Here is a 27,972-nt window from a genome sequence, read left to right as displayed (position 1 = left end):
CATCCTCACAGCACAGAGAATCAAATGACTTTCCCCTCATTCATTATTGAGAGGCTATGTGAGGTGCCAAGAGAGATGAAATAAATTAGCTGGTTGTATTAATAGCTGAATAAAAATACAGCTGCAGGTCTATTTCAAGGTTCCTTAGGGCAAGGTAACATTACTGTTCGTTGTGTTTGACATTGTTGAATAGTACAATTATATGAAGGCTTTCTTGTTATGCGACGTCATGAAACAGTTGACTAAACCAATACCTACAGTAAATCTTCTTTCTATGTTCCAGTTGAGCATTACCTCCCTAATTAAATGAAACACCTACTGCCACTATTGATACCACAATTTCAAGGGCCGTCAAACATAACATCTCAATTGCAGTTGAATGCACACTCAAAACTTGTCAGAAAGATTTGTGCATTTAACAATCTAACAAGGCAGCAGCTACATATAATATCAAATGTCCTAAAAGAGCAATCAGTGTCCTTCTGCTGTGTCTGAACACCTTCACTGACCTGGCTTTTATAATTACACCATTTATTAAACGGGTAAGCAGAGATAGCTCCTGTGGATTGGTTGGGTGTCTTCAGCAGTGCAGGTGGTAACACACATGCATTGTTTCCTGAAAAAGGCGATCCCGACCGATCCTTAGGGCAAGGTAACATTATCATTCACAATCACCAGATCTGTGACAGTCAACTACCTTCATTAGCAATGAAGTGAAATGGTTTTCAAATTTTCAACCGTGCTGCTTTTGTGCGTTACGAGTTTGCAAAACCTGACAAGACCACGTTGGTGTCAATGTCCATGCATCACTTGTTAATGGAAACTGATCGTTTCGGTCAAAGCAAAGGCAATTTTTCTCTCAGTCTCTGTAAAGCGGTACGGTCGAGCATACCTTGGCTCTGCTGTCTTCAAAATGTAGCTCAGGTGTGCTCAATCGTGAGTCGATCACAGTTGACCGGTGAACCACCAAACTGTTGCTTGTCACCTGCATGAAATCCCACTAATGTTGAAAAAAAAAAAAAAAAACCTCATCTGAGAAAAAGACCTTCAATCAGGGAACAAAAAAATTAAAACATCAAATGGTGCTCATCAGATTGTCAAGTAATGCATAGTTGTTGTGACCTTTCTTCTTATAAAATAAAATGTGTACCAAGGCTGTTTGTGACATTCTCTACTTGATATCCTACAGTTTATTTGAAAGCACTGACTGGCTTTCTCACAATTTTGGCTGTTTTACCATAATAAAATGGCTCGACAGGCAGCACATTTTCCCCCATGTCTTTTTTGTAGTTCTGGTCCAACAAGCTGAACAAAACAAAACAACAACAACAAAAAAGACATGTCACCTCATAGTTACTGCCCAGTAAATTTGTTTATCCTGCCAGTGTCATTTTACTCTTCCTGGTATGAAAGGAAAAACAAGAAAGTCTAAATAAGCTGAGCGAGTCAAACTCTTTCTCTCACTGCAGTTCGACCAATCTTTGGTCAATAATGTGAGTTACACTGCCCAAAAGTGTTTTTTTTTTTTTTTTAACACTGATATAATCAAACATCGTTGGTGATGTCCCTGCAAGAGGAGATATTATGTATTTATTATACTGGTGCTGAACTGTAATTGCCGGCCATCAATATTTATTGGTATATCAACAACGGCCTATCATCCAAGCATCGTTAAATTTATTACAAAAGAACTCTTTATAACATCAGACCAGCATTCTCCGCTTCTCTTGCACTCACATGAGATTTTACTCAAAGGCTGCTGCTGGAGCACAGACAACAACGTGGAAAAGACAGGCAAGACAATCAGTCAATCATTTTACAGCTCTCGAGTTGTAATCTAATCTGGCCCTCACTGGTCGATTTTGCGCAGAGAGCCAATCAGGCATCTTGTAGGAGTGCTTGTGGCATGTACGGTTACAGTCCACTCACCTCTGTTTGGCAACCCTTAACCTCATATGAGCGTGTCTTTCTGCAATATACCTATTTTATGGGAAAAACAACAACAACAAAAAACCCACAAGCACTGAGGGCACGAAAGATAAAGCGTGAAGTGGCGAGGGAACGTTGGTGAGGATATATATATATATATATATATATATATATATATATATATATATATATATATATATATATATATATATATATATATATATATATATATATATATATACATCTTAAATTTGGTGACGTTTCAATGAGAGGGATGTATTAAATTATGTTTTTAATGGTCATTTTAAATTGCATTAATTGCTCAGCATTTGACTAAGCATTGGTAATCAAATGTACAGACCAACAAAATAACACCATATTTCCTTGTGGAAGGGAGTGTATCCTTAACCAATACTGAAAAATGGTATGCTGGGTTAAATTATCTGAATTTGCTGTAGCATTGTAGGACAGAACACCAAGCCCTTTGCTTGGAGCACCATAATTATGACAGTCGTTTATAGTTCTTTACCTTTAGACATAATCACAAACATACAACATTCCATGGTTTCTTTTCCATGGACAACCAATCACATCTGATTTAGTAAGTATGAAGCTTGCGATCAAGTCTGATTATAAGGTGTTCTCTCCTTCAGCTATTCATCTTGTAGACTAACAACCCGTAAAAAAATAAGGCATAGCTGTGCAGGGATCAGCTTCTCTGGCAGCACAGAGCAATTCTTTATCCTGCCAAAATTCATCTGCTACGCTTTCGTTCTCCCTTAACTAAATCCGTCAGCTGCTTTACAATGTACTGACAGGCCTCCTCATTCAGCATCATTTGATTATCAATCCTCATTGCTGCAGCTAAGCTCATTTCAGATTTGGATCCCTGACTTCAAGCAGCCATAGATCACCTGTCACTCAGTAGAGCGGGTGGCAGACAAGGACAGTAAGCTGTCACAGGCTTTAGGCAGTCATCCAATGATAGAACTTCATTTTGTGTGCTGGTTGGATAAAGATGACAGACTGCTGAATGTTCTCAGTGTAGGTAATTTGGGAAGTATAGAACCCAGGCAATAAATACATCTTTTACAGAAAGAGCCATTGTGCTTTTGTTCATGACTTGACTGATGTTTTTTTTATAATCACATTTGTGATGAAGCAGTAATTCTAAAACAAGTTGAGTCACTTCGTTGGCAATTATGTGAGTGAGACATATTTTACATGCAGACAAGGTACAGTGTAGGTCTCACTTATAGGATTAGCATAGTGATACAACAGGGTATACATTCGGCGTTGTCAACATTACAAAACACTTAAGGATAAGTAAAATGCAGCTGAATCTACTTGTGCTTTCCCTTGGTGGCTTAAAAAGCACTTAAATCCCTTGCTCTCTATACGGTAATGGTGCAATTGATGATGTATTCCAGTCGCAGGCTGTGAGTGAGCTGAAGAGCTTTTCTTATCGTCTCTCACTCACTTTGACGAGCGTGTCACTCTTTTGGCCTCTCATTCTCCCTCTTGTCCTCAGCTGACAGACAGTTCCTCTGTTGTATTACCCCTTAACTGTAATTCAGCATGAGCTGACAGGAAGAACACCTAATTTTACTCCCAGGCTAGACATTAAAGTGTAGCTGTCAACATGGAACAAGCCTGCACAAAGAAGGAATCGCTAAACTCTGAGATAGCGTACACAGTCCTGCATAAACACTAGTTGTTTCACCTCCACAAAATGGCAGTTGAAAATGTAGCATTGCAGAAAGCACTCTACTGAGAGACAACTGCAGTTGTTTAGATACAACCTATATTTAGCTTTGTCAACAACCCAGCAACTATATTTTTCCATCTCTTTTCACTGCTACGGTATTTTTATATTTATTTGCAGAGAAGGCAAGCAGCAAGACATTGATTGTTTTTTCTTCCAAGAATGTGCTCGATATCAGGGACGTCAAAACAAAGAGTGCTGGATTTGTAAGGTGAAAAGGTGTGCGGCGTTTCTTTCAATTTTTACTGCATTTGTTAGGAGGCACCATGTGGTGGCTGTTGCACTGCGTTAAAACCGAGAATGGGAGTGTTACTGCAGTCCAACCGGTAAATGTTATGCTCTGCCCTGTCTCCTCCTGGTGGGAATCTCTCCGATTGCAGAGCCTGTCCGAGGTGTCGAACCAAGGGCTGCACACCTGTTGGCAATACACGATCACCCGCTATTTAAGTGCAGCTGGGACAGAGCGACGTCGTCGGATCATTCTCCGTGAGTACTTCGAGCAATCCTGTTATTCTGAGCTTCTTACGAGTTACCTCCTAAATTGTTACTTTGTACAAGTCCTTGTTGCTACATCTGTTGCTAATTTTGTGAGTATTTTCCTAGTCCGATTTTGTTGTCACTTTGTTATACCCTCGAGTTTGTTCCGAGCACCCTCTGTTGCTACTTTTAGTCATTACTGTTAGACGTCGTCGTTCTATCGGTTCTGCCCTTCTTGCCCTTTGTGGCTTATTGATTATTCACATTGTACACTTTTGTTGATGTCGCTTTTCGGTAAGAACAGAGTGTGCTTGGTTGTTTGTTTCTCTGAATCTCTGTTCTCCTCGCGTGTTGCATGCTCCTTTTTGTTACTAAAAGTATATTCCTTTGTTACTTTGAGTCATGTTTCTGTTTGGGTCCTATTGTATTTTATTTCTACGGTGTCGATCACCAAAGAAGATGCTGCTATTAAATGTGGGAGGAAAAAGAAAACATGAATAACTGAAGCTGCAAATAGTGAAATGTGAAGTGGCGAGTGAACATTGTGTTATCTCAGGTTTAGGACTACCAGTGCAGTTCAGAGTCTTGACCAGAAGTTGTGATCAAAGCTGGGAAAACATATAAATGGGTGATTTATTCCATCCAATAGACCAGACCAGTTGAAGATGGTTCTTGGGGTCCCTTGAAGGTTCTATGTTTAGTCCTAAATTATTGCCAGAGCTTTGAGAAAGTATTTGCCACTGCCATACTGTACTTAGTGTGGATATATGAGTCATTAATTATCTAACAAATACTCAATCTGCCTTTAAGGTAATCAAGAAACGACCTTTAGTATTGTTGTTTCTTTCACCTGACATTTTCTTCATAATCCTCTCTGCATTTCTAAAATAACATGTGTAACTAATGGGCTTGTGATCATTATCTGTATCTTACTGATCCGTTTAGAAGGAAATGGTATAAATATTATACATTAGACCTAACAAAACTGATTCCTGTTGTGAGAGATGATGCTGTTCTTCAAGGAAGATATGTCACCTAGTGGATTGGTATAGTAATAAAACTGTATTTATACCACTCTTTAAAAATAAGAAATAATTGTAATGGGTACTATGTATGAAATACGACAATTTTTACCTGTAGACGTTTTCATAGAGTAGATAATGTTATAAATGTGGCTTCCTTTTACGGGGGAGTTTCTTTTCAATGTTGGAGGAAGTGAGAGCCAAATATCGAGTCACACTAAACGTTCGTGAGATTTATGACTCCATATGTTATGCATTAGTAGACAGCTACTAGTGCATTACCACAGATGGAGTTGTTTAGAGCAGCATTGGTTAATCAAACATGTTTATTGTACTGCTCTCATTCCAAGGTTTTATGTTCTAGCCACCCTTACAGCACACATCAAACGTTTTGTTGAATGCATGAATATGACTCATATAATGCAGTCTCCACTCGTCATTTTGGTGGATTGGACTATAGCTTTTAGATTAAATATTAATTACAAGACCCTTCATTAATTAATGTGCCATAGGCTTTCCCCCACCACCATAATAACAATAAAAATGGTGAATATGATTTTCATCCAAAGCAAGACAGTCAGTTGACCTGTCTGTGCATGACCTTAACCACTCCTATATGTTGCTTGTGGCAAGTCCCTTTTCTGCTTTCTGGGTGCAGGGACCCAGATGGCATCAGGCAGCAGTGAGTCGGGGCAAAGGCCTGTGTGGCCACTTGATTGATAGCAGCTCGGTGCTGGGGGCACATTACAAAGCAGCAGTCACAGCAAGAAAAAAAAGCAGCATCCAGATGGTAACTAAATACGAACTACATTAAACACTAGTCTGACTGTGACAACATCATGTCATCTTTAAGTGCAAACACATCCCTGATTGTAGGTGGTGTGTTGCCACTGGAAAAAAAAAAAAAAAAAACCCTAAACAAATAGCATTGCATTTTTTTTTAACTGTGCATTTGATAGTGCTTTTGGAAAATAAAAGGAATAAATGTTTTTGCTAAATGTGATCTGTCAGAATAAAGTCATCTACCGTGAATACTCTCCTTGTTGTCAAGAAATTCTATCTGTTGTATATACTGCGGCCGTATTTTCAAGTCATTAAGCTTCCCAGGTTAGTTAACAGTCATCCATCGATCCATCCATCCATTTTCTTTTGTTTATTCGGGGTGGGTCGTGTCATAACGACAAATGGCAGCCTTGGCGGAGTCCAACCTCATGGATTTGACCCAATGCCAGCAATACGGACACAACTCTGACATTGGAGGTACGGGGACCGAACAGCCCGTACACTCGAAGCACCCTCCATAGAACTTCCCGTCGGATGCCTTCTCCAAGTCCACAAAACACATGTAGATGGGTGGGCAAACTCCCATGCACCCTTGAGGATCCTGGCAAGGGTATGGTGCTGGTCCACTGTTCCACGGCCGGAACCAAAACCACACTGCTCCTCCTGAATCTGTGGTTCGACTTCCTGACCAACCCTCCTCTCCAGCATCCTTGAATAGACTTTACCATGGAGGCTGAGAAGTGTGATTCCTCTATAGTTAGGCACACCCTCCGGTCCCCTTTTAAAAAGGGAGACCACCACCTACCCCAGTCTGCCAATTCAGAGGTGCTGATCCCTGATATCCATGTGATGTTGCAGAGGCGTGTCAGCTAGGACAGCCCTACAACATCCACAGGCTTTAGAAACTTTGGGCCTACCTCATCCACCCCCGGAACCTTGTCACAAAGGAGTTTTTTGACCACCTTGGTGACTTCAGCCCCAGAGATGGGAGAGCCCATCTCGGAGCCTGAAGACTCTGCTTCCTCAGAGGAAGATGTGACCGTGGAATTGAGGAGGTCTTCAAAGTATTCTGCTCACCAGTTCACGAAGTCCCAAGTTGAGGTCAACAGCGCCCCATATCCACTGAACACAGTGTTAATGGTGCCCTCCTTTCCCCTTCTGTGACGCCGGATGGTGGACCAGAATTTCCTGGAAGCCATCCGGAAGTCACTTTCCCTAGCCTCACCAAACTCCTCCCACACCCAAGTTTTTGCCTCAGTGACCGCCGAAGCTGCCCACCGATTGGCTGGTCTGTACCAGTCAGCTGCCTCTGGAGTCCCACAAGCCAAAAAGGCATGACAGTACTCCTGCTTCAGGTTGCCTTCTTCATGGTACCACTTCGAGCTGAACCCGGCTGAACCCTATAGATGCAGGCTCGGCCACCAGGTGCTCACCAGCGAGCCCCTCCTTCAGGCCTTGCTCCATTTATTTTGTTCATCATTAGAGATCGATGGACGTGCTTAGTCTGGTCCTATGTCTGTAAATGTGCAAAGCCTAAAACTCAGAACATATGTCAGTTTTCAATATCATTCATCGGTGGTGATAGGGAAGAGGAAAAGAAAGATGAAGGTGAGGACTTGGAGGAGCTTCGTGCAAATGTCAGGTCACCATACAATGACCACCAAACAGCAGGCTAAATGAACCATTTGACAAACACAAACTGATTTGTCTGAAGCCCACCAAATTCAAGGCAAACCCTATAGGAAGGCAAGAGATGTACCAAACAAGATGGGCATACACATTTTGCAGTGTCCATCTCCATCCAGGAGAATGTGTCATACATTACCAAACAAAATACATAAATACCTTGTAATTAATCGAAAATTTGATTAATTGTTGGTTAAATTGTGTGTTAAATTGGTTAAAAGTGCTTTGTCTAATGTGAAAATGTCTCTGTTTGCACACTTTACTAAACATGGATATAAACAAAAACACATTTTCATTGTTTTTGCCCTTGTTTTATAGAAGGGGAGGACTGATATGTTTCAGATGACACTAAACCAAAAAATTGTATCAAAGTCACTGTTGTGACCTTTTCGTCTAACGCTTAAAGGAGATAAACTTCAATGACTCGTCACGCTGATGCATAGATTTGTACCAATGTAGGAACATTGTCTGAAGGGATATGCAACCAAAATTTCAGAGAGTCAAAGGAACAACAGCATGTTTGAAATAACACGGACAGATGGTGGAGCACACATGGTGTCATGTCAAACTCAATTGAACAGCCTGAAAATCTGAAAATAGATTGATTTTCTGTTTTGTCAGACTAAAGTCGATTCAGAGTCAACACTGTTTTTGGATGCAAATCTCTGCTTCTGAGAATTTAGCAACACTGGTTGTCAGGATACACTCATCATTGAAGTATCTTTTTATTCTATTTAGGTTATTTAAGTTTTGTTGCTGTCTGTTTTTTTATTATGTCTTTATCTCACCACTTGTTCTTTCATGTTCAGCAGAACTTGGTTTCATATTTGAATTAGGCTCAGTGCATTGAGTTCCAAAGTTTCATGAATCAATAGTGCATTGCATTTTGCAATTCTCTTCCATTTTGGTCCTCCATTTTGGCCGACTGGGATAAATGGGACAAAAACTGGCAGAACACGCAGAAAACAGGAGTGAAGCAAGCAAATGAATAAAAAAAAAAAAACGCAAACAACAAAGCAAACACATTAAAAGAAACATCTTGCAAGTTGTATATGCTGCATGCACAAAAACAAAAAAAAGCATGATTACAGATCTCAAATAACTTACAAAAACAGAATCACTCATCGAGTGAAAAACAACTGCAAGTATTAAATGCTGCAAGTTGCGATTCTCGCGATGGAAGTTCACCAGGCCACTATTAGACACTACTGGACCAGAAACGTCAAGAGACAAGATCCTTGGTGAAAGTGTTTTAATTAACCACATCTTGGAGAAAGAAAAGTTATTCAACACTCAAAATGAAAAATCCCCAGAAGTGAGCAAAAACTATCAAACCAGCGAACTATAATCTTCCTCAGCACCACATTTGAAGCTCCTAATGCTGCGTTCGAAATGTTTGCGCAGACACTCAAACAAGTGATACGTTTTTTTTTCACTTGATGTAGTTTGCGCATAATGATGTGAAAGTGCACTGGGCGACACAATGGACACATATGGAGCGAAGCAACATGAAAAGCAATGCAAAATTTTGCGCATTTCTTCTGTTCACAGGTCAAAATATAAGAAATTTTTGTCGCTGTCTGTGTCGCGGGCTGTTCAACAACACACAGGACAGGAACAAATCATGGTGACCAGAGCTGTTCAACAGGGCTACCTGAGCTTTTAAAACAAAAACAAAGCCAAGCAGAAGCACACACCTGACTTGTACAATGGTAAAAGAGAAAATTGGGATGCCTGGTATGTACTGTATTTGCTTCCCTTTTTTAACAGCTTTTAATTTATAGTTACTGTGCAAAGATAGCGATAGTGCAGTATTAACTGCACAGTATTTAGCGCAGTATTGGACACGTGAGTATGATTTTTTTTTTCTTTCTGTCAGACCAGTTTTGCTGTGAGGGACACACAACGCAAAAGAAGAACAAACATGCTATAGAAGAAAAGATTGGCTTCTGCTACATCTCAGAAACAAAGTGAACATTCAGTTAAGACTACCCCCCTCCCACAGTAACACCTAGCGACTAAAGTGCGAGTGGCCTAGCGAATGGGGATGATTTTTCTTTTTTTTTCACAGTCGAATTGATTGCAGCATACTAGGAATCATAACATCCAAAATGAGTAGGCATACGAATCAATACTTGAGTAAAGCACAAAAATGCATTGGTAATAACACCAGCATGTCACGTTTACACGGCATGGTGATGGGGGGTGTGGGAAAGTGCAGGGAGGCTGGAATGAGATGTGCTCAAAATAAGTTTTTTTTTGGACCCAGAGACTGGGCAGAACGCAAACAATTCAGGATCCAGAAGTAAAAATCAAAACCAAACTCGGGGAAAAACAGACACAGCGAGGAATGGAAATCTCGGTACTAGAACACGGAGCAACATCAGACAACAAAATGGCGATGTTTGACAATGACCCAACAACTGACTGTAACTAAACTGGGTGTTAAATAAACAGGATAATAATTATGCAACAAGAAACAGCTGGACAGAACGAGAGGCGGGGAAACCAATTGAATGAGACACAGAGGCTGGAACAAACGAGTAACAGGTGGTACAAATCACACTAAAAACACAGTTGCAAACATGAACCCAAGCGTAAAATTAACTAAAACTCCACAAAACAAACCCACAACAGAATAGATCCAGACAGAACATGACACAGCGGCGTTAAACAGCCACTACTGGTTAATAAGGCAGTCGCCCATGAATGTAAAACCAGAAGAACCAATATGTGCACTGCCTGGATTGACTACAAAAAAACCTATGACTCATTGTCTCACACATGAATACTGGAGTGCTTTGAGCTGTATTACATGAACAAGAAAAAGAAACAAGAGTTCAATAAGGCTGTAAAAGACACTCTGGAGGCTAACTCAAAGCCCTGTCCCTGCTGCCATCCTGCCTGAACCCAGTAAGTCAGATCATATCTGAGGGCTGCTTCGAGTATTGAAGTAAAATTATCAGCTCTTATGTGGATGACATCAAGCTGTAGGCTGTGAATAACCATGATATTCACTTCCTGATTCACTTCTCAAGAATGTATAGCAATAACAACAAATGCCGCTTAGACTAGAGAAGTGTGGGCAAATTTTATCTAAGCACGGGAAGATAATACCAACCAAAGGTATTGAACTATAATTGAAAACAGCGTAGCATATTGCAGGACAGCTTCATGTACCTTGGAATTCCACAGTCAAATAGCAATTACTAGGAGGGAGTTCAGACGGCAACCATAGCCAAACACCTAAGGCAGGTGAGGCAGAGCCTGAACAATACTGTAAGTTGCAAGTAAGAATAGTATTCAGGTTATTAACACATATTCCCTACCAATAATAAGGTATCCTGCTGGCATCAATCCCTGGCCAATGGAAAAGACGCGAGCCAATGATAAGATAAGAAATATCCTTACAATGTGTAAAAACCAAGGGGTCCAGCATCCTGAGGTTGTACACAGAGCGGAAAGATGGAGCTGTGGACTGGCGAGTGTCCAGGGCATAATCCAGGAGGAAAGAATAGGACTCCCAAGAATGCATGATGGCCCTTAAACAACTTGATTAGTGAATGCCTTAGAGAAAATAAGCCCAGTAAGGAGAAGGGGCCAGATGGGCTTTAATTGAAGGACATGGCATGTACCACCTTCAACTCAAAAGAATGGCTGACAGTGAGAAAACCTACTTTCTGATCACTTCCGGACACTTTTTGTGTGTGTATTGTTACAAGTTTATGAGTTTTCCAAGAGTGGCTGGAAAAGGCTGGACTGAAGACAGCATGGATGCGCTAATCATGGCGGCATAAGAGCATGCCATACACACAAGATCAATAGAGATCAGGGTCTACCACATCAAACAGGATCCCAGGTGTAGACTGGTAAAAGAAGCCCCAGAGATGGAGCAGCACAAGGAGAGGTGGAGAGGTGGTGGAGAACAATTTGGCCAAGATCCCGTGGGACTTTCAAATGTGCACCGACAAACTGGCGCTAACCAATCCCAGCCTGTTATAGTAGCAGTGGATGAATGTCATAAGGAGGCACCTGTGATGAACATAGAATTCCCGAGTGATAACAACATCCGTAAAAAGGTTCGTGAAAAGTGGGTACCAAAAACTGAAGGAAGATCTAACGAAAATGCGGAGGGTGGTACAAGTAGTAATTAGGGCAGTGGAAGGGATTACGTCAAAGCTGCATAGATGGCTAAAGCAGATACAAGGAACAACATCTGACATCTACATGCAGACGAGTGTTATACTGGGAACAGCTAAGATCCTGCATGATGCTGCAAGATGCCTTAAGCACACAGACCATGTTGGGACCAAGTTTGAAAGAGGATATTGCCCACACTGGCGAGGAAGCAATTTATATAATTTGTTATCATTAGTTAAAATACAGGGCTCACAGTTCAAAGGTCCCGGTTCAAATCCACCTGGCTTCGACATTTCTGTGTGGACTTTGCATGTTCTCCCCGAGCCCGCGTGGGTTCTCTCCGGGGCACTCCGGCTTCCTCACACTCCCCAAACACATGCATGGCAGGTGAATTGGACATACTAAATTGTCCTTAGGTGTGATTGGGCGCTTGATTGGTCGTTCGTCTCTGTGTGCCCTGCGATTGGCTGGCAACCAGTTCAGGGTGTCTCCCGCCTACTGCCCGAAGTCAGCTGAGATAGGCGCCAGCAAGCCTGCGACCCCCCGTGGGGATAAGCGGTTATAGAAATTGGATGGATGGATAGTTAAAATACAGTACCATATTCTTTAATGACAGAAATTCTAACATGAGCAACAACTCTCTTTGAGTTTGACCGAAAAAAAAACAAAACTTTTATTTCTGGTTCATTATATGAACAGTGAATAAAAAAGGGAAACATGCAAGAAGTTCTTTGGTTCTTGTGCCACATAATCAAAATAAGAATCAAATTACATTATTATTATCATTCTTAAGAACATTTCAGTCTGTCGTTTTTTTTCTTCAGTGCAGAAGTTGAGTTACCGTTTCCATTGTATTTTTTTTTTCAAAACAAGTGTCTGTAATTCTACATTTGGTACGGAACATAAGTATTTTTGTAAATATATTTTTAATCTCATTAGGGGTTTAGGAGGGACTTGACCGATATTTTAAGAGCGTCCATCCTATTCGGAGGTCTCGAGGCTTGAGCCGACGATGGACCCGGCTGACATGCTTTTCTGGTTCTAAACTATAGTGCGTATCAAACAATTGACAACTTGACAGCAGCACCTGTTGTGTCCATGGATTCAGTGCGTTGATGAGTATGACATCCATATCTGTGTATTTCAGACATGAAACAGAATTTATTGTGCAAACAAACATATTTCCCATCTGAAATTAAAACATAACTGCGGTCAAAACCATTTGCCCTTCTGGTGCAATCCTCCCTCACCTCACCCATAAACCTGGCGCTTATATAAGCTATTGCACCACCCCAAGGATACATGCAAGATATGTTGCATATGGCATTACTGATATATAAAATATAGATGTTTACCATTTCTCAATATTTACAAAGCACTTTTCTCTTTTTCAGGGTATTTAAATAGCTTATACTTTATTGGATTTCCATTCATGTATATCTCTGTACAAGTTCTTTTTGCATGGGCTGAAAGTACAGATGGTCACAGAAGCCCTTCGCAACCTCCCCTGTGATCCTAACAAATGAGTGCTTGTTGATTGTGAGCTGTACATTGGCACGGCACAGACTGAGCATGAGTCACCGAAGATCCTGACAAATGCCGTATGGCCTTGTGATGTCATTATAGCATCAGCCTATGAGTTGTCTCCCTGAACAACAGCAACCTACACTGAAAGGGATTAAAAAGCACAAATAAATATCACAGCCATTCTCACGAGCCCACAAGAGTGAACATAACAATTCAAAGAAACAGAATGAACTTTCGGTCAGTGGTAACACATTTCACAATTAAAGAAAATGCGTTTGAATGTATTTCGTTTATGACTAAGCCACAGCCCTTCACCTCCCTGCTGATTTGAATGTCGTGTGATCTCTGACCATTCACTCTTGTCATTTACTCAGAATTTTTAGATCCAGCTGCCCAGTACCTGAACTGTTATCCTCACGAGGGCCGCTGGCATAGCTGTGATTTGAATTTGTTTGGGGTTTGCTTAAGTACATTATTTACTTTTGTTTTGATTTTCCTGTGTGAGTGACATTTTCCATTTTTTCCCTACACCAAATAGTGTTGACGGAATCCGACGCCAGTTAAACACGTGAAGATTTGTAAAATTGGCCTGTCGGCTCGTATTTTGAGTGCGAGAAAACTGAAGCTATTCAAATTGCATGCGCTTGGCTATGGTCAGTATTATTTAAAAAAAAAAAAAAATGCTCAGTAGCGTTGTGTATCTTGTGGATTCCACATACTGCATCGCATCTCCACTGAGCTGCACAGGCCATCGCAACGATGCCTTACCAACTACCAACTCGCACAATTAAGAAGGGCAAAAAAACAAAAAACAAACGGTTTCTAGACTTCCAGAAAGAACCCAAGTTCCATTTGTGTAAAGTTTGCGTGAATAACACTTCACTTCATACTTCGTTTAGAATGGATGAGTACATACGATATTCGTTTTAAGTGAATTAATAGAATGGTGCCTCAAACAGTAATATATATTTGTACACACACTACAGTGCCAATCAAAAAGAGGAAAGCGTTTGCTTTTATTTTCTTCTTGGGTTACAATGGCACAAAGAAGTATAAAGCAGACGCTTTTGGATTCATCCAATCATTCAGCAAAGGAGAAAACAATCTTGAACGCAAGGAGTCCTTGCAGATGTAGATCACCTTTTTTTCCTGTTTGGTGCTTTCTCAACTGTTGAATTGACCACGGCAGAGCAGAACTTTCAAGGCCTGCGTCAAGTGGACGGACGGCGGCGGAGCAGATCTTTCAAGGCCTGCGTAAAAGTTGACAGAGCGTGGCACAATGGAGTAGCCACGGCACAACAGCCTTCAGATCCCAGCCAGGGCCCTCGGAGCGAGCCCAAAACATGTTTTTGGGTGTCAAAACTGGACCAGACAAATCTTGCGGTTTGTGTCTTGAATTATTTTGACTTGTTGATCTTGTCAGCTTTCATTAAAGAAAACATGCTATTCTTACTTTAATCAACAACTTTTTCATATCATGAACAACAGGCTTTTCCATCAATGCTCTACCTCTTTATACATAGATTTCAATACCTGAATACAATGCCTCCTGTCTGGAAAAAATAATCACAATGTTTCCATGAAACAAACCAAACGTTCCGTTAAAGTGTGCTTAAGATATTCAAGCATGTTGTGCCGTTCTCAGAGTCTGTCACTGGATTACATGTTAGCAGTCGATATTTTCATTCAGCGGGGATACTTTAGTTCCCTATTTCTTCCTGGAACTTTTACAAATTAGAGGTTTGACCATTGTCATCGTGTGTAAATGTGTGTTCAGCAGTTCTTAATTAATGGCACTCCCAAGGAACTAAATTGTATTATGCATGAGCATAAGGAATGCATTAAAATTGATGCTCGAGGCATGCTTTGCACATGAGTTAGAAATTCCAAACATGTGCACGCATGCACACACACATGCACACAAACGCATGCGCACACTGCTTAATGTGGCTGTTAATAGATTACCGTATTTTCCGGACTATAAATCGCACCGGTATATAAGCCGCAGCAGCAAAAAACAAACAAACATCTTTTGCCACAGGCAAGCCGCAGTGGACTATAAGCCACAGGTCATAACATCAGATATTTATGTAGAAAGGTGGTATATGAAAGTTTTATTTTATTTTTACAACTTTTTTTAATATATTTTTTAAATTGTCTAACAACTGCAACATCCTCTCTTTAACAGACTGAACATGCCTGTATGTTTAGTCCCAACATTATTTTTATAGAAAATAGGTTTATCGATATTACCTACAGTTCATATCACCAAAAGAATACTGCAGAGTTAAATAGCAGTTCAAACTTGAAATCAACACTTTGATAGCATTTTGTCTCCCATTGTTTCACTGATAGATTAATTTAGTGACCATTGCATACACTGCACATAAATAATATATACAATCAAAATATTATAGATACAATCATATATGCTGTATATCGTATGTCAAATTTACACGTCACAAACCTTTATACAATATCTTATTTAATGTAGACATTTTTAAAAAATATTTTTAATCAAATATTTTAAAACTCTTTTTGAGCACAGCCATTGATTCACATCTTTTGAGTTCTATTTCTAAATTGTTCCATAAACGGACTCCTTGAACAGATACACACATTTGCTTGACCGGTGGAAAAAAACAGAAGATAAACCGCACCGGACTATAAGCCGCAGGGCTCAAATCATGAGGAAAAAGTTGTGGCTTCTAGTCCGAAAAATACGGTCGTTATTTCGATCATTTTTTATTAAAAGAAATGATTTGTTTTGTTTCATCTCATCATTGGTTTTCACTGGTTTCCTCTATTGTAACAATAACATTAAATCCCAGTTTGTGAAAACTACAATTAGAATGTCAGCATCACAGTTCCGTTGGAGGAAACAAGATGTATGACTTTCTTATGGACCTCATGGTTGTTTTGACAGTGTATAGTCTTCTCTTTATTGTTCTTTCACCGCAACTCTCACTCTGCCGCACGTCACTCAAATGCACCATCTACAAACACATCCATTCAGAAATGAAAACGCCATACATTGTAAATAATGTGTTAGAATAATTGCATGTAGGTTATCCCATTTGCGTTCCTGTTGGCTGTGATGAAGATGAATTGACGCGTTTCAATCAGCTGCAAGAAAGAGACAGGCCTGTGACTAACGGTGCATTGTGACCCGACCAGTCGCGCATCCTATTCCTGGGGAAGGAGATAACAGGATGAACTCTAAACTCCATTCTTCATCATCATAAATCATGTGTTTACATTGTTGCCAAAAGTCTCCCACAATCCTTCAGGGCAGCAATGACTTTGGTACCGAGGGACCTCTTGAACGAAAAAAAAGTGAGGGTGCGGAGTGGCTTTTCACAGCGTGTGCAGTCCTTCTCCATTCTCTTCATGCATGAGAAAGAAAAAAATGCCTTTTCTCCTTCTAAGTGTATAGTTTCTCATAAATGTCTAACAGATGAACCTGACATAATGGTACACTCTTCCCTTGGCACTAAATGAAATGTCCACATTTCAAATTAGACACATACTCACAGGAAAATACATTATAAATAAAACTTGCACAATGACATCTCCAATGAACGACGAAACAGATAATACATGAGTTGAAAAAAACATCTAACAGCATCAACCCAATATGAAAGAATACACCATGTATCAAAATCCCAAAACTTATTTTAATTTCTTTTATCCAATAATAACATTTGTCCCAATTTTTTATAACGCTAAACAACTATAACTTAACAATGACTAGTCTTCTCAGCTTCTGACATATCCATAAAAGGTGCAATAGCCTACAGTAAGACATATGAAGTTGTAAATGGCATACAATACTGATTTCAGCCTGATTGGATTCTTTTCCTTTTACACCCACATAGTCATAATAAGTGAAAGTGTTAAAAAAGGAGGGATTCATCTACACTATATATAATATAGTGTAGAATGACATAGCATAGCAATGCAGTCAACAACAGGCGGAATAGGTATACTGTACTATATTTTCAAATGTATTAATCTAAGCTTCTATTTTAAATCTCATGTACCTATTTTTATATGTCCATGCTTTGAATTAAAAAAAAAACACACACACACACACACAAGAAGTCTAATGGTTCTGACCATGTTCAACTAATGTTGCCATTATTATTATTTTCCTTATCATGACATAATTACATTAAATAGAGTGACTTCCATCAAACGTACAGTAGCTCTTTGTACGACTCTTTGGTAAGGGAGTCACTTCAACTGAACATTACACTTTATTTCAAGTCTAATGGTTCACCTTGCACCCTTACTGTATGTTTTTTTCCCACCTCGACTGTCCTCCATATCTCTCTGTGGTTGCTTTAATGAGTTCACAGTGAGCTGTGTTTAAGCTCATTGACCTCTGCTGTGAGTCCGACTATGCAGAAAAATAACTGATATATATAGACAGAGAAAAATCTGCATTCTTCCCACCAGGTCCAGTCTTCAATTAAAATCCCTAAAATTAAAATACAATGGTTAAGAAAAAGGTCAAAGTATAGCCGTTTTCTATTAACGAGATTAAAAAAAAGAAATAAATACATACATTATACAGTGGACCCCCGGGTTACAGCGTCCCTGGCTTACATTTATTTCATGCTACGATCTGGAATACTGAGTTTTTTCGTCCCCTCTTCAAGGCGTTTAGCCTGCTTAACAATTAACATCAACAACTGTCATAACCTGTGAGGTTGGTCGTGTTTGTTGTTTTGCCTCTCTCGAGGCGTTTTTAGGTAATTGCTCTTATTTTCTGTTGCCGTCAAACTGCCTCAGCTGCAACGCGATTCTTCTCTCACCTTCGGAAAAAAACGATCTAATATTTATATACATGTGTGAAATGTGTAAATGCTCATGGCTGCTGGTCATTCATTTTCTGGTCTACACCATACATGTGTTCATTTATATATCTTTAAATATCAACGGCACATTTTACAGTATATGTGTCAGCACTTGCAGTCAGGCAGCTTACCCTGTCTTAGCAGGACAGCTGAAAAGAACTGTTACTCTTCCTTTTCTTTTGAACTAAATCAGCAACACGAGTTGATCTGCCACATTGTCAAACTATTTTTATGTTCCCGAGGAAGACTATTGAATGGCTTTGACAAACGCTGGTCGACAACATTTAGCTCTGCCGTAACATGCAACCAACAGGTGGAGCTGCTGCGCAGGATGCTAACAGTTTGACCGAGTTTGAAAAGACAAGTTGGGGGAGTTTCAAGATCAGCTCAGACCAATACAATGAAAAACATGTTCAATAAAAGCCTTACACTTTAAGGTTACTGATTTGCTTATTTCACTGTCAGTCTTAGACCTCCAACAGATCATCCAATCATAATGCTTAAGTCATGCGTCTCACAGTATTTTACCATGGGTTGCCATGGTTAGCTGACGTCTTTCTTTGTGCCGTGCATGAAAGTCCCCTGTTTGGCACCCCGTGTTTATTGCAAATTTTGTTTGTTTTTCCTCTGTTGAAGTGATTTAGTAGTTTGTGTACTCGGTTTTGATTGTGCCATCATTTTGTTCGCACAATGGGTAAGAATAGTTTTTTTTTTTTAGCGTGGCTTTTCTCACTGTTGGGCATTTTAAAGATGGTTCTATTGACTGCAATTAAACCTTGGCCTCAATCAAGCCTTGATAATTCGCACTGATTGTGGTAAGCATTTGTTGCTCACTGAGAAGTGCACCAATTGAGAGACTGTATATCAATATGTATCTCGTTCAGAGAACACCTCCACAGGGACTAGCCAATAATTAACAGGACATATCTTTACATCAACAAAAGCAATTTACCTCAGCATTGCAAGCAATGTTGTTCTGTTTAGTTGAATATATTGCTTATGCCAGAAGCTGACATGGTTGTGTTAAAATCATCTAAAAACAAACAACACTGTTATGGCAGTTAAGGGGAAAAAATGCCCTCATCATTTGATCATCACAAAGATTAATTTGTTTTCATGTAAATATTGATGACGCATTCATTTCATATGTCAGGATTAAGCACTCTTGCAACCACAGTCAGCATCACTATTGGTAATAATAGCTCCAGTATGTATTTTGCTGCACCAAACAGAACCGCCTGCTGTTTGAGTGGTTTGATGTCTACTTAAAGAAAAATATGGAATGAACTTGCCTCAGTTTGTACATCTAGTTCTCAATAAACTACAGGATCTCATATACAAAACACAGAAATGTCTTTGCATTTTTCCTTTTTCTTTTTTTTTTAACCAAAAAAATTGCACTTCATTAAGTCACGCTGACAAGCATGCAAGTTTCACAATGTGACACCTCCATACACAAATCTCTTTCTGCACAGGTAAAAGCATCGAATACAGCTCCATATACTATATAGTTTTAATCTTTTTACCACACTGCCTCACCTCGAAAAAGAATGTATGGCGCAAAATGAATCAAATTCCCATCCTTTATATACTGTATCATTACTAACAAACTGTCTTGTGAGAGCTGAAGGGACGTTTCCTACCAAAGATGGTAATTTTACTTCTGTGGTTTCGGTTTTCATTATTATTTCAAAGTGAGGATCGTAACATTTGGGCGGAACATGTTGGAACTTCAAAACCTACTGCAAACAACTACTGCTGTGATTGTGCTCATCTTCACTGTAAAACTAAAATCACTAGCATTAAAGTCCTCAAATCAGATTATAAAGAACGGCATCAAAATGTTTTTTTTTTTTTTTTTTTGGTTAGGCTAGATTGTAACAAAGAAATCTTTAAAAAGCTGCTGAAACATTTTTTGTGAGACGTGTGCTGTCAGACTTGCCTGGAATGGGCGAAGATAGTTGAATTAGCAGTATCATTTTTTTTTTAAAAGACCTTTTCTAGGGCAGCTTATTAGTGCCATCAAGCACAAATAACACTCAAAAGCAACTAGTGGGTGCAACAAGTAGGTACACTAATCAACAATCTGACATCACATCCTCATCTAACATGGAGCAATAAATAAATAAATATAAGCATGGATAATTCTTGTTCATAAGGTGTCGAGATGGTTACAGCGTGGCTTTGTGTGTGTGCGTGTGTCGATTGACTGAAAAATTTGGCCCCAATGAATTTGGAGCCAAATTTGCTTTTTATTATTAATTGTTATAATTGGTGTCTTATGAAAGATACAACGTGCCTTTCTTTTAGCCCCTATGATAGTGAAAACTCTCGTCAACCTAAACATTTAATTAAATTCACTGTTGGATGACCTATTCATATCCACGCTTTTGTGACTAGACAATCGTTTTAGCCTAGGTAAATGTCTGTTTTGTGAGAGTTCCTCTAGTCTACTACAGTAATTTAATTGTAACACTTCATCTAAGAGACCAGCAATTACAGAACTAATAAGGCTCACTCATTCGTGCGTTGTTGCATACATGGTATTCTGAGGAAACCTGCTTCTTTCATTTCCCATCTCACTTGCTCTGATTGTCTTTTACAGCCACAGCCCCCAAGGGAGAGAAGCTGTCATATTGTTTCTCCCTCCAGCAGATGCTCTCGTACCATAATCTGTCTACCACTGAGCCAATGTTATTAGGCGTTGATTTTGCCGGTGTTGTCGACGGTTCTTGGGTGAGGCTTTTCAGCTCAGTACACACATGTGGTGGCAGAAAAGGTTAAGAGCAGGGCAGAGGATTAGTGTAGTGACAATTGCTTTTTATTACTGTTAAGGTCACTGCCGCATTTAGAATCCATGAGAGGAGGGCTGTGTGGATGTTGGCCGGATGAGAGGGTTTGACTCAGAGCTGTGCCGCTAAATAAGCAATGACTTTGATTTCTTTAGACACAGCAAGGCTCCCTGTGAAAATGATACCCCTGTATCCGCATTTGAGAAGAATACCAAAGCTAAAAGCCACGACTACTGTCACTACATTGAGGAGGGGTAAAAAGGTAGCATTTGCTGTGAGGTATAATGCTCTGAGAAGGATGACATCACTGTTCGGGTAAACGGTGGGGGAGCTGGAAATGAAGACTTGGCCTGCCACCCAGTGTGCATATTTCTAACGACACCTACTCGAACCACTGATGTGAAACCACAGCATTGAAGAAGCTCACTGCGGTTGTTACAGAAGAAAAACATTCATTATCCCCAGCAAGCTGCATGAATTATCAGAGTGAGCATGCAGCCCCCTCTGTTTTTTTTTTTAACAAACAAACATAAAAGATGTTTTACGTAAATACAATCATGAGGGACAATGGACTTTAGTTAACGAGCTTCTCTTTGACAACACACCATTTGACATCTGTATTTTTTTTAGCTGCATAGCTGCAGTGATAAACACGCTTCATTTTAGCACTTGTATTGTCTTTACTCGGGGATTATGACTTCTCAAGTAAAACCTTCAATAGAGAGCTTGAATTTGGGCCTTGTTTTGAAAAAATGATGCAAAACATTCAATGTGTGTAGCTGTAGCAGCGTAAAGTAGTAGCAGACAAAAATAAAATGACAAGTGCAAATCTCAATTTACCCTCTTGATGGTAGCAACTGATGAACTGACTTTAAAAGCTGTCAGAGCTCTAAGTAGGTCTTCTCTACCTAATGTGAAAACAACAGCGGTAATATACAGTATATATACAGTATCAGCTCAGTATTTTATTACTTATGCAAACATAGTGGGCAACATCTGACTTTGTGGTGGTTATTTTTTTCCTCAAGAAAAATAAACCTTCGCTGTGTGAATGTATCCATTTGAAATTCCTTGGTTTATATTTAACAAATAATATCACTGAGGTATTCCTCACATTTTCTTTTTAAGAAACCCCTTGTTATATTAACTTAAGCAATAACTAAAATAAATGTCCTTTGTTTCTGATTTCAAAACGACTTACCCATCAGTTTGTTGTGTAGTGTGTATGTGATAATATGAGGAGGAGATTAAGCATTGATATGGTTTCACAGTTTTAAAGGCCCTCCAAGGGAAACCTTAACTGCAATGTGAGCCCTGACACCACTGGTGCATGATAATTAATCTAGTTTCAATGAGTGCAACATGGGAGATGTGATCGGGTCCTCAGATTTCCCCATTTCTATTGTGGAAAAAAAAGCATTGCTCATTTTTATGAACCAATTAAGTAATGGAAGACTGCAATCAATTGTTGTATTTATACAAGCTCTGAATTGCAAAAATCATTGAAGCATCAAACAATAATCATGGAGACACTGTGTATCATTTCAATGTGTCTTCAATAGTCTCACAAAAAACACTGAGATAACCTTGTTAATCAGACCATTATCTACTTGATAGTATTGGGTGTGTTTAATTTTGAGTAAAAAAAAAAGAAAAGAATGAGCGCTGCTATCTAATATCATGGAACCAACAAACATGACACCAAAGATAGGCTCTTAAAAGCAATGATTTTATCTGGTTTCACATGCTAGCATAATTGGCATCGTAAAAGACAATCTTGATTGCCTTACCAGGTTAAATCAAGACTTTGTCTCATCTGACCTCACATCCTTGGCTCCTATCTACACAATAATAGCAGTAGTGAGAAATCAACCAAATAGGTTTCCCTCATTGGTATATTACGTTGGCTTAAGTGTTCGCTGAAGACAGAATCAACCATTAAATAACTCACCTTCTGTCTAAAAATGGGCTCAGTAAGAGCATGTGAATAAAGCAGCTTCCCAATGGGACACTAATTCTGTTCTATTCTATGAGCAATATCCAGTGCATTGCTCTATGTACTCTCCTTGATGTTATGTTTGTATTGTTGTATTTTTCCCACCCGCACAGGACTTGATTTTGTAAAAATGTAAGTGCCAATTTCTTCCATATTGACTAGAGTACAACGGGTTTGACCACTTTTCGTTATATGCCAGCAATTTCCCCAATCTTTTCACGGGCTTTGTTCACTGGCTTATTCATGTGTCTACTGCACAAGCGCTTGTTTGAAAATGGACAGTCTCCCCCCCTTTTTTTCCTCATGCACTGCTTGTTTGGTTAAGGTTCTATTGATAGTACAGTTTGTTTGGTCAATTGTGAACGCTAACAAAGAAGTTGTCTCAGGGTTTGTTTAAATGGCGCCTTAACCAACATTATGACTGAACAACGCCAGCAGCAGCTCAGACTATGCCGTACAGAAGCCGCCACACCACTCATTCTCACTGAATATGTAGCAGAAGTAATTGTTTCAAAAATTAATTCTATCGAAACAGTCCACAGAGCGATACCTGTATTGTTTCACAGCCACCTCACAAATAGTTTAAGATCTAATTTCTGTTGCTAATGTTATCCGATTTTTATACTTGGGGTTCACAGGCGGAAAAGCATTCCAACAATTGTGATTTTGGGAAGGTATCGGTGCTCTGTATTCATCTAATGTATTTTTTTTCATTTCATCTGGTGACATCTCCCCTCTTTCCAGTCTGGATGATTTGCGAACAAGAGACAAATGACAAATAAATGGATGTTTTTTTGTGTTTGATTGTTTGAAGTTTTGGATTTGTCATAGTTTGTTTACAAACAAACACTCAAACACATTTTTACAAACAAGAAAACATAACCACTGCATATATCAGACATTGTTGCAAAATAACCTGGTCTTATACAAGGATACAATCAACAATCGTTGCTTCAAGTGTTATTGTTATCCAAAATCAAGCGATAACCGTCTAGTCGTGCAGCATAGGAGGATGTATAACACATAATCAGGCCATTTTTTAAATTGTTATTCAGGTCAAGTAGAGTACTCTGGTGAAGATGAACACCGTATAATAGTCTAGAACCCCAGAGGCAACCTCGCTCCATTTATATTCCTAACCTGTTACATTCATTTAGTGACCTTGAACAGTTTTGTTTGTACAAATTAAAATTAAACAGCAAATGGGAAGAATGCAATTTTACATTTTAATTTATTGTCATGAATTAAACAGATTCCGCATGGACGTGATTGCGCCTTTAACCCTCTTCACCGACTACAGATTGACTTGTAAATCAAGGAATAATAATATAAGATCCCAACTGTAACTTTGCAGAAAACAAGCACTTTTAGAACCGTGTATATTCTGTCTTTGTCAATTGCTATTTGCATACTGTAAAATGTGTTGTAATGATATGAGGTGGGTAACCGGCATCGCTACAGCAAAACAAGGGAATCATTAAAGCTCCTGGTAGTCTACATGCAGTCACACAGGTCAAACCCATTGAAATATCTGCTCAATAAAAACCATCCATCCATTTTCTATAGCAGCCTATCCTCACAAGTGTTGCAGGCTTGCTGGCCAATGGGTTTCAAACATCATTAGTTTTAATCCGATTGGTGATGAAAAGGGATCAATACATTTTCAGGACACTGAGTGAAGCCATTGTGAACCTTGTGTGTGTTGATGACACTTCCCCTGTTTTTTTTCCACAGAGTTTCCCAAGCTTTACTGAGTCAAGGCACCAAACACCAGTGAAATCTGACACCATATTTTACCAGCCCATACAATTACTGAGACAGTATTTTTTTGCATTGATCTTTGCAGTGATCTTCCACTTTTCATCTTCACATGCTTCATCCACACTCCCCACCAACAATTCACACTGTAGAACCAACAAACATAAAATTGACATTTGCTACAGGTAACATTGTACATATTGACATAAAAACACATATGTAACATACCACTGTGGTCTGCCGCGTCTGACATGAGAATTGTTAGCACATTGTTAGTATTTTAGTGAGTAGGGCGAATTACATCAAACAGGAAGAACTTCGCATGACCCCAAACTAAACTTAAATAAACCTTACATGCTCAAAATAATCCCCCCCAAAATATTATTGCTCCTATGGACTTGTAAATTATTCCTGGATCACTGGAAATGTACATTTAAAATGTACCAATTAGCAACCTAAAAGGTCTCTCTCGCTCTGGAATTATCACCAACACACCATTTTGATTATTAAGCAGTAAATTATTTCTATATATTTGTTACAGTTTTTGATGCATTTTTGCAATTTAATAAAGTTATTAATTTAAAGAGTTTAGGAGCATTTTTGGGTGCTAGGAATGCAGGCTATTTCCATATAAAAAGCGGCTCTACATATGAAAGATTCACGTGACAAAATTACTTCCTATCAAATTAATTTCCTAAGTATAAGTACCACTGTATAACAAAAGAAAGTGTCAATTGTTCTACATGCCGGTGGCACAAACAGATGAAAAAATGCATTGGAATGAATCATTTTTGCAGGAACTATGTGATAATTTCCCACATGATCTTTCAAAGCACATTTTACCCGGCCTTCCTGCTATCCTGCTCTGGGGTCCCTGACATTTTAAAAAGGCGGAGGGTAAGACGAGCAGCCGACTAAAACTAATAATTGTACTACAACCTGCTGTGAACTATTAAATGCAACCTGGAAGGTGCATACAAATGTAAACCAAATTGTCTAATGAGTATTCCCTTACTCATCTAAAGTACACCATTTAATGACACCTCAATCCTAGCTAAATGTCCATCCATCTGAACAAGGTGTTTGAGAAAAGTGATTTCACATTTCTGTATGTTCTGTACATAGAGACTTGCCAACAGTAATGTCATAAGCAATTTGTGCCTGCACCATGTAGTTGTTGAAACAGCTTGTGGCCACATTGAACTGTGCGTATGTCAAAACCACTTCCTTTTTGAGATAGAAGAGGAGACATAAAACTATTTTCCACCCTAATTCTAGCATAAGTGTCATGCATGTGGTTTCCTGTATGAACCTTGATTCACAGACACACAGTCTATTTGAAAGCAATTTTCACACACTCATACACATGCAAAAATTCTATAATGGAGAGAGGCAGTTTCCATTCCAACATGTTTATGCCTAGTTCACAAATAATTGTCCATATATGCTTGGAAGAATTTGTGTGGAAGACAGCGTGAGACCACCACAGACAAAGACCTTTGTGGTGAAATAGGATAGTGAGAATGAAACTGCAGCGCCTGTAGACTTCAAGCCCGAAGCTATTAAAACAATGCTTGAAGCAGATGTTTGTCAATATAAAGACAAATACAAACAAACTCCTCTTTTTATAAGTATCGGACTGTTGGCCATCAACTTGAATTTGACATTGAAACATGAATGATTGATAGTAATATTTCAGTTTTTATTCCCATCTGGATCTTATAGACAACGTGGAAAATGAAACTGGATGAATCCGACCAAGTTTGTATGTTTTGTTTCACAATAGTGTCCTATGACAATGATTATTCAAGCAACCCACATTTGAATGTCTATGCTCTGTTTTGGATTAGCCAGAGCAAAGAGAACACATACAAACCCTACAAAACACGCATTTGTAAAGTCAGTAAAAGGAAGCCATTGCATATGCGTTTGCGCTTGCCACTTGGAGGAGAAGATTCCATTGCACTGTGTATTAAGTGTTAAATACTCAATATGTAGCTTAAGAAAAATAGCAGCAGATGATAACAGAAATTTTATGAGCGCTGTAAAGGAGGAAAAAAAAAGAACAACAAAAGAGCAACAACTTTAACCAACGTTGGTTAATAATTGCAACACCATGTGGCTTTAAATGTGCCACATCCAAACTATGTTTTTGGAGGGCAACATGACCACACATTAAACTTGAAGATGAAAAAAAGCCACAAGCTACATGAGAAAACATGGTGTTAGAAATATACTAAATTTAATATTTATTTAAAAATTTACTTTAAATACTTATTCACCTCATCTTTGAATCTGTCCAATTTGTTTGAAATGGAGGTTTTCTGAAATCATTTGCTGATCATCTTACTTGGAATATTATCCCAAGATTTCTTTACCCAAGTGAGGACCTTGCTGTTTCTCCCCCCGCCTGCCGACATCCATGCCTGCTTCAAGCTCGGTGGTAGATTGACCGTCTCCCTGCCGAGAGGCTGTGGGTTTGAACTCCCCACCATCGTGACCATGTCGAAGTGTCCTTGAGCAAGATGCTGAACCCCTAGTTACTCCTGATAAGCCATCTTTTCCTTTTCATTATGCGTCAACGTCCGAAGGGGGTAAAAAAGAGCCAAGTTGTCGACAACAAAAAGGCAACATAGGGCATGTTTGACGAAAGCGCCTTTTTGTAATGTTTTGCGCAAACACTCTAAAACATACAGTATGCATACAATTTCTAATTAGAGGTGTATATATAATAAGCCTTGTAAATTATATGATATTGCTTATTCTGCTTTTGAAGTAATGTTATTCAAACAATGATATGAGGAAAAAAAAATGGCTGTTTTGAGTAATGCGCTTATAAGTCGACCCCTCTAATGTAAGGGTTGAAAATGATGAAGAAAAAAAAAAATTCAACTTTCGCTCAGAGAAATGCGGTACATTGTCATATTCATGTGACAGCAACAACCACATTCACTATAATAGTTAGAGAAACTTGAAAAGCCTTATGGATATTGTAAGTCACATGTTGGCAACTTGGGGTGAAGCAAGTCCTTCAGTAATTTGTCATCATCAAATCAAAGAATTTTTTTTTTTTTTTGGTCTAAAAGGGAACGAACACTAAGATGCCGCCTATGCAAACGTGAACTAAAAAAGCAATGACGCCAATACAATAGCCATACGGTTTTATTTTGGAGGTGCGTCTCGCAGTGGCTGTTACCCTGACGGATTACTTGATGTGTCTTTTAAACATCGAACT

The 27,972-nt window shown here is 39.1% G+C and overlaps 1 pseudogene; it reads left to right on the top strand.

The window, feature by feature from the left end:
- Positions 1-6,377: 6,377 nt before the first annotated feature.
- LOC148430082 (uncharacterized) lies at positions 6,378-7,373 on the top strand (annotated as a pseudogene).
- Positions 7,374-27,972: the final 20,599 nt, after the last annotated feature.

The sequence above is a fragment of the Hippichthys cyanospilos genome, chromosome 1 (genome assembly GCF_059441005.1).
Source record: "Hippichthys cyanospilos isolate Australia breed blue-spotted pipefish chromosome 1, RoL_Hcya_1.0, whole genome shotgun sequence".
Lineage (NCBI taxonomy): Eukaryota > Metazoa > Chordata > Actinopteri > Syngnathiformes > Syngnathidae > Hippichthys > Hippichthys cyanospilos.
This window is presented reverse-complemented; position numbering and strand designations above follow the sequence as displayed.